The following is a 7,475-nucleotide window of genomic DNA, read 5'->3' as shown; positions in this document are numbered from 1 at the left end:
AATGGTATCAATGTGGATTTCACAAGTTTCAAAATCTCCCCTCCCCCCACCGCATCCCAAAACCAGTCCAACTCGTCCCTGCCTCCCTAACCTGTTCTTCCTCCCACCTATCCCCTCCTCCCACCTCAAGCCGCACCTCCATCTCCTACCGACCAACCTCATCCCGCCCCCTTGACCTGTCCGTCCTCCCTGGACTGACCTATCCCCTTCCTAACTCCCTACCTACACTCACCTTTCCTGGCCCCATCCCCGCCTCTTCGACCTGTTTGTTTCCTCTCCACCTATCCTCTCCTCTATCCCTCTTCTATCCGCCTCCCACTCTCTCCCTATTTATTTCAAAACCCCCTTCCCCTCCCCCTTTTCTGATGAAGGGTCTAGGCCCGAAACGTCAGCCTCTCTGCTCCTATGATGCTGCTTGGCCTGCTGTGTTCATCCAGCCCTGCACCTTGTTGTCAAAGAATGCAACAGTTTGTCTAACACCAGATATCAGTATGCTCTCAGACTCTTATAATGCAAGGTAAATTTAGATTCTGTTTGTATATGTGTACATGTTGAATTATTTACAGAAATAACATTGATATTTCCATTTTATAAATTAAGTATGTTAAACAGTTTTACAACATCATTGAACAAGTTTTGTTTGTAATAAATCAATATTAAGAAACCTGGTTTTTGATCTTTTCATTTTAAGTCTAAGTCTAAGTATACAATTGGTCACATCAGGAAACAGGTAAAACAATTAGATTTATTTGGAGACCCACAGATTAATGGTACTAAAGAAAGAGAGTGCACTCCTCCCAATTCAGTTACAACAATGTAAGAGCATTCAGAAGAACTTGGATGAATTAATAGCATAAGTAGAAATAAACATGTATGACCTGATAGTCAATTCAGAGACATGGTTGTGAAGCTACCAAAGCCGGGACCTGCATATTCAAAGGTGTTAGACATTTCTGAAGGTAGTAATCTAGGAAAAGGTGGTGGGGTACCTCTGTTAATTAGGATTGTGCTAATACAATAGAAAGAGGTGAAATTAGTTTAGAAGATCAATATGTGGAATGAATTTGTGTTGTGTTAAGAAATGGTAAAGGTAAGATTTCAGTGGTGAAACTAATTTATAGATCCCCTAACAATAGGATCTAAGACGAGTGTCCTGAACTTAAATTTAACCATTTTCATGGATATTATGACATTGTTGGCTAAGGAGAGCTACTTAAATAGTTAAAGGGTAGTATAGTAGAGAAGCTAGAGTCAAAATTTAAGGAAATATTAAATATCTCCACTGTGAAAGACGGACTTTATGATAAAGATGCTCTATCTGTGGCTAAGAAGGGAATTAAGGATTGTCTCAAATTGAATGAAAAAGCATGCCATACTGTGAAGATTATTGGTTGGTCAGAAGGTTGGGCAGTGTTTAGAAACTGAAAAAAATAACTAAAATAAAGGAAGGAGAAATTAGAATGTGAGAGAAAAAATAGCTAGAAGTATAAAATCAGATAATAAACATTTCTGTAAGTATTTAAAGAGGAAGAGTGAAAGTTATGTTAAAGTTGTTTCCTTAGAGGGTGAAACTGCTAAACTGATAATAGGAAACAAGGAAATAGTGGAAGATTCACTGTAGAAAACACGTGAAATATCCCAAGAATAGTTTGACATAACAAATTTAAAGGAAGTGAGGAACTTAAAACAATCACCAGGGAAAAAGTATCAGGGCAACTATTAGAACTAAAGGTTGATAAGTCTATTTGACCTGAGAGATTGCATCCTAGGATCTGAATAGAAGTGGCTCAGAGATAATAGATCCATAAGTTGTGAACTTCTGAAATTTCCTAGATTCTCCCAATGTCCCAGAGGAATGGAAAACTGCAAATGTAACACCTTAGTTCAAGAAAGGAGGGAGACAGAAAGCAGGAAGCTATAAGCCTAGCATCTGTCATGGGGAGAATTTGTAAATCCATTAATAAAGCAGTGACAGCAGGATACTTAGAAAATCATGTCAAATGAAGCAAAGTCAACATGGTTTTGTGAAAAGGAAATCACATTTAGTTAATTTATGAGAGCTTTTAAGAAAGTTGAAAGCAAGATAAAAAGGAGAACCTGTAGAGGTAGTAAGAACTGCCGAAGCTGGAGTCAGAGATAACACAGTGTGGAGCTGGAGGAACACAGCAGGCCAAGCAGCATCAGAGGAGCAGGAAAGCTGACGTTTTGGGTTGGGACCTTTCTGCAGAAATTTGTGAAGCCATTTCTGAAGAAGTGTCCCAACCCGAAACGTCAGTGATTGGTCTTCGACCTGGCTAGCTTTCACTGTCGGGGGGATGGGGAGTCAGTCACCACTGAATATTGCCCCCACCTCCTCCCTACACTTAGGCCTGGGACAATTGTATCTTCAAGGTAAGAAATCACACAACACCAGGTTATAGTCCAACGGTTTATTTGATAAGTGAGAAACTAATTGATAAGATAAGTGAGAAACTAACTTGTCAAGAAGGTGTGAAAGGACTTAGGTAAATCGAGTGTTTGAGCAATAATTTGGCACATAGAATATAATGAGAAAATATGAGCTCCTCCACTTAGGCAGAAAGAACAGGAAAAAGCGAATAAGTGTTGAAATGCTGCAGAACTCTGTAGTCCAGATGGATCTGGGTGTGCTAGTGCATGAATCACAAGAAATTAGGATGATGATTAGAAATGCAAATGAAATCTTAGCATATATTTCAAAGGAAACCAAATTAAAATAGGAGTTAACTATTGCTACAGTTGTTCATTGCTTTCAAGTGCATCTGAAGTACAATGTACAGTTGTGATTTCCTTTCTTAAGAAAGTATATAGTTGCATTAGAAACAATTCAGGAAAGGGTCATTCAACTGATTTTTGGTATGAAGGGGCTATCTCATCATGAAAAGCTGTGCAGGTTGTCCGTATGCCTATTTGATGTTTAGAAGAATAAGAGGTGATCTGATTGAAATGTACAGGATTCTGATGATACTTGAGAGAATCGATGCAGAGAAGATGTTTCACCCGGTGGGGGAATCTAGAATTACAGGATATAGTTTAAAAATGAGTGGTCCCCCATTTAAAACTTAAGCACAATTTTCACCTCCCTTAAGGTGGCAAGATGGATGTATGTATCTCTCCAGGGCCTACACACAGAATTGTTTATTTTATTTGCCACCTGAAGAATTAAGACCAGGGGAGAATGTCCATTGTGGAACATCTCTGCGCACCAGCAGCTAAAGCCCTTAAGTGGTCAATTAACTGCCACTGAACGAGGTCAATTTGCCACTGGCCTGATCACCTGGCTTCTCTGCAGGTGACAAAGTGGTTGGTTTGCTGTTTACCAATTAGTGGGGTCACCTCCATTCACCCCAATTTGGGGTGAAGTGGGGGCAGAGATGGCATCAAGGAGCATTTGCTGATAAGTCATGGTTCTCCTCTCCCCCTTATTCCCAGACTTACATTTTCACTATTGGATCCTCTGAAAACTTGGCCATACACGAAGATCTCTAGGACCCGGAGGTTCCCACCTTCTGATTGGCCAGCAGCTTCTTGCAAGTTGAGGCTTCAATGTTGAGTCCTGTGATTTGCCAAGAGGGTCACCGGGCAGCTCTTAACTAGGTGATTGGTCCTCAACCTTGTGAACTTTCACCTTGGTGGGAATAGAAAGTCAGTCATCACTGAATATTATCCCCAGGCCCCTCCTTCCACTTTGGCCTTGGACCATTATACGTTGCCCTGAGTTGTGGAGACATCATTTCTTTCAGAGATCTTTACTGTTCCAAGAGAGCAGTGGAGCCTAAACCGAACCCAAACCTGATATACTCAAGGCTGAGTTTGATTGGTGTGAGAATAAATGGTATTGTGAGCAGTTTTGTTTCCCTTTTTTAAGGAAAGATATCATTTCATTCAAGAGAGTTCAGAGAAGGTTCACTAAGATGATCTGTTAAACAGGTTGGGATTCTACTCTTGGAGTTTAGAAGAATGAGAGGAGATTACATTGAAACATATGGGATTCTTAACAGTATTGACAGGATAAATGGTGAGAGTTGTAGACCAGAGGGCACAGTCTCAGAATAAGGGGGCTCCAATTTAAGACTGAGAGGAAGAGAATTTCTTCTCTCAGAAGGTTGTGAGACTTTGGAACTCATTGCCATTAGGGAGCTATGGGGGCAGAGTCCTTGTGTATATTTAATGTTGAGATAGATAGATTCTTGATCAGGAAATTGGACGTGAGGAATCTCGAATCAGCTGTGATTCTGTTGCGTGATGGAGTCTCAAGGGGCCGAATGGCCTACTCCTTTTCCTGTTTCTCATAGCTTCATGGTTCTCTGAAACAGATGGGTAAGTCATGTTGAGGCTATAATCAGATCAGCCAAGATTCTATAGAATGGCTGAATAAGCACAAGTGGCTGAGTGGCCTACTCTTGTGCCTAAATATTTTGTAAATAATGTGGAGAAAGCTTATCTGCAATACGTTAAATTAAACAGTAGAAATAGGACAATGGACATTGGCTCCAACTCGAACCATTTAAATTAAGGAATATTATCAGTAAATTCTTTTTCATACCCCTGGAGTGGTCACCGGCAATGAAGACAAAAGAGCATGAATCGTTGAATAACTAATTTGATCCACCATCAGGGAAAATGTGTTTTTATTCTAGATGAATTAATTAAAATGGAATGAATGGATTGTTTTATTTCACAAAAACTCTGTCAATGTCATTACTTATCAGGCAAACAACCCTTTGGACAAACAGTTAAAAGCTTGAAGAGTTAACCCTATTCTTCTTTCATCTGAGATACTGTCTGACCTACTGAGTATTATCAATGCTTTCTGTTTTTATAAACAGATTTGAACTATCTGCAATTTTTTGCTGTTTGTGTAAAGGATTTTGAATGCTGTACTGTTGCTAGACCCCCTTTCAGGAATTAGGAATCAAAGCTGAAAAGCTTCTATTGATCATCTCATAAGTGAAAGGAAACATAAGGATAGAAACTTGTCCAAATTCTGTATCAAACTATTGAACATGTGCCTTGAAAAAATTATTATTAATCTAAAGATGCAACTGCATGGAATTTTAATTTGGCCACAACCTTTTCCTGTGGAATCTCGTTCAATATCTGGGAAGAGATATCTCGATTGGTCATACTGATACATCACTGTGGTGGGTCAGTTAACTCAGTCACCTGGAGAGCTGGCTTTCAATGCAGCGTGATGCTAACAATTTGGGTTCAATTCCCATGCTGGTTGGGGTTACCATGAGCAATTCTAATCTCAACCTCTCATCTCACCTGAGGTGTAGTGATCCTCAGGTTAAACCACCTCTATTCCCCTGTCTCGTTCTCTAGTTAGAAAGGGGCTCTGTGGTCCAGTAAGACTATGTTGACTTTACCTTTTACTGTCTTTGTCTTGTGTGTGAACTAGCTGCTGTGCATCTCCATCGCCTCCAATGCTCCGAAAGTAAAAGATTAAAGCTATTAAATCTTTGCAACACTTTAACATTTGTTTTTTTCAGTTCTCCAACATTTCTTTCGAAAAATCTTCTACAAAGTATGGCTCTAAATTCAACATTAAACACTCAGTATAATTACTTCATTATATAACTGTGGAAATGTTTAATGAGAACATTTTTAATTATTGCTGGCAGCTGTTATAGTTGGGAATTGTGAGGAATGACAGAAAAAATTGGAAATGTAATTTGGGGAGTGGTGGGGAAAACAAATTTAACAACGTCATGAATGAAGACATTAGACGGCCCGGGCAAAGCCCATTTGGTTGTTTCCTCGCTCAAAAATGGAATAATAGACTCCAATGAAGACATCCCCAAGAATCCAGAGCTGTTCTTCGTCAGAAAGAGCTGAATCCACTCATACAACTTTCTGCACCATTGATATTTCTCTGCAAGGAAAGTAATAAAGACCAAATCAATATATTGTCCTGTACTAGTTTGCTTCTAAGAAAGTACTTGCTTTAGTATTGTGTTACATTACATACAAATATATTTGGTCTGTACACTCTGAAGCGTATCACTCATTGTTGGATTGCTTCTCTGTTCAAGGTTTCCCCTGGCTTTATGCTGCTCTGTGTTTCTTACCAGGCCTTTCCAGCTCAGCTTTCCTACAGTGGGTGGAGTGTCAGGCAGGTAAGCGGATGGGTAAGGTGGGTGAGATGAATAGTGGGTGAGGTGATAGGTGGGTTATAAGAGGTTCAGCTGTATAGTTATCCAGCAGTTAGACTCAACTTTTTGTGTCTCACATTTGCTGGATTACTATGCAGGTAAGTGCATCAGAACTATCTGAATTCTCTGACTGTAACTCAGTGTCACACACATTTGCGGCAGCTCCCAGGGTGAGAAGTTCAAACTTCCTGGGAGATAGTAAGAACTGCAGATGCTGGAGTCAGAGATAACACATTATGGAGCTGGAGGAACACAGCAGGCCAGGCAGCATCAGAGGAGCAGGAAAGCTCAGATACTTTGTCAGATACTTTAGAGACTTTTAAGAAACTCTTGCATAGGCACATGGAGGATAGTAAAATGTAGGGTATGCAGGGTAGTTTGATCTTAGTTAGATAATAGGTCGGCACAACATCGTGGGCCAAAGAGCCTATCCTGTACTGCATTGTTCTATGTTTTATGTTCTATGTTTTATGTTTCAGGTCGGGACCCGAAGAAGGGTTTTCCTGCTCCTTTGATGCTGCCTGGCCTGCTGTGTTCCTCAAACTTCCTGGGAATTTTCTTTGCAGATCAACTTGTTGGAAAGTCTGCAAGGTCACAACATGGATTTGTAATTGTCTGGCCGGTCTTCAATAACCTGGAGACCGGAAGATCAGTCTCACTAAATTGACGGATAAGGAAAGAAGTAGCTGCAAACTTCATGATGGCCAGACTTCATGACTTTTCCTGCAGAGAAGGAAAACTGAGTATTTTCCACAATGAATTACTGAGTCTGTGGTGTGACGAGCAAATTACAGAAGAAAACAGATTGCACTTTTGAAAATTGAATGAATGAACAATTCATCTTTTGATCTGTGGTCCTATTTGATGAAAAGATGTGTGTAGGGATCCAATTTGAAGGAGGACAGGGAGGGACCTCAGTTTCCAGGGTCTACGTAATAGTGAGCTAGGGAAATGATTCAAACAGAACTCCCAAATACTAAATAGGGGTGAATACATCAGCCTGAGTAACCCCACCACCCCTCCACTAACCTGATTTCTACACAGTGACACACAGTGAGATGTGTTCTCAGTTCAAGGCAGAATTGGCCTTTTCTTTGGTACCTCATACTGTTGAATGATTTTATCTACATTTTTGGTCTTGATTACACTTTAAGAAAGATTTGAATCTTGCCTCAGGACAGCAGGTACCCAGTGAAGCGCATTTATAGATTCAGACTGTTACTTGCAATCACTTCGAGTCATATAGTCATACAGCACAGAAAAAACCCTTCAGCCCAACTCATCAATGCCAACCAGTTG

At 40.2% G+C, this 7,475-nt stretch overlaps 1 pseudogene; it reads right to left on the bottom strand.

Annotated features, from left to right (window-relative positions):
• LOC109919766 overlaps positions 1–7,475 on the bottom strand; it is a 30,430-nt pseudogene that overhangs the window by 11,965 nt on the left and 10,990 nt on the right.

The sequence above is a fragment of the Rhincodon typus genome, chromosome 25 (assembly GCF_021869965.1).
Source record: "Rhincodon typus isolate 14 chromosome 25, sRhiTyp1.1, whole genome shotgun sequence".
In the NCBI taxonomy this organism is placed as follows: Eukaryota; Metazoa; Chordata; class Chondrichthyes; order Orectolobiformes; family Rhincodontidae; genus Rhincodon; species Rhincodon typus.
Note: the sequence above shows the minus strand (reverse complement) of the source record. Positions and strands in the feature narration are given on the sequence as shown.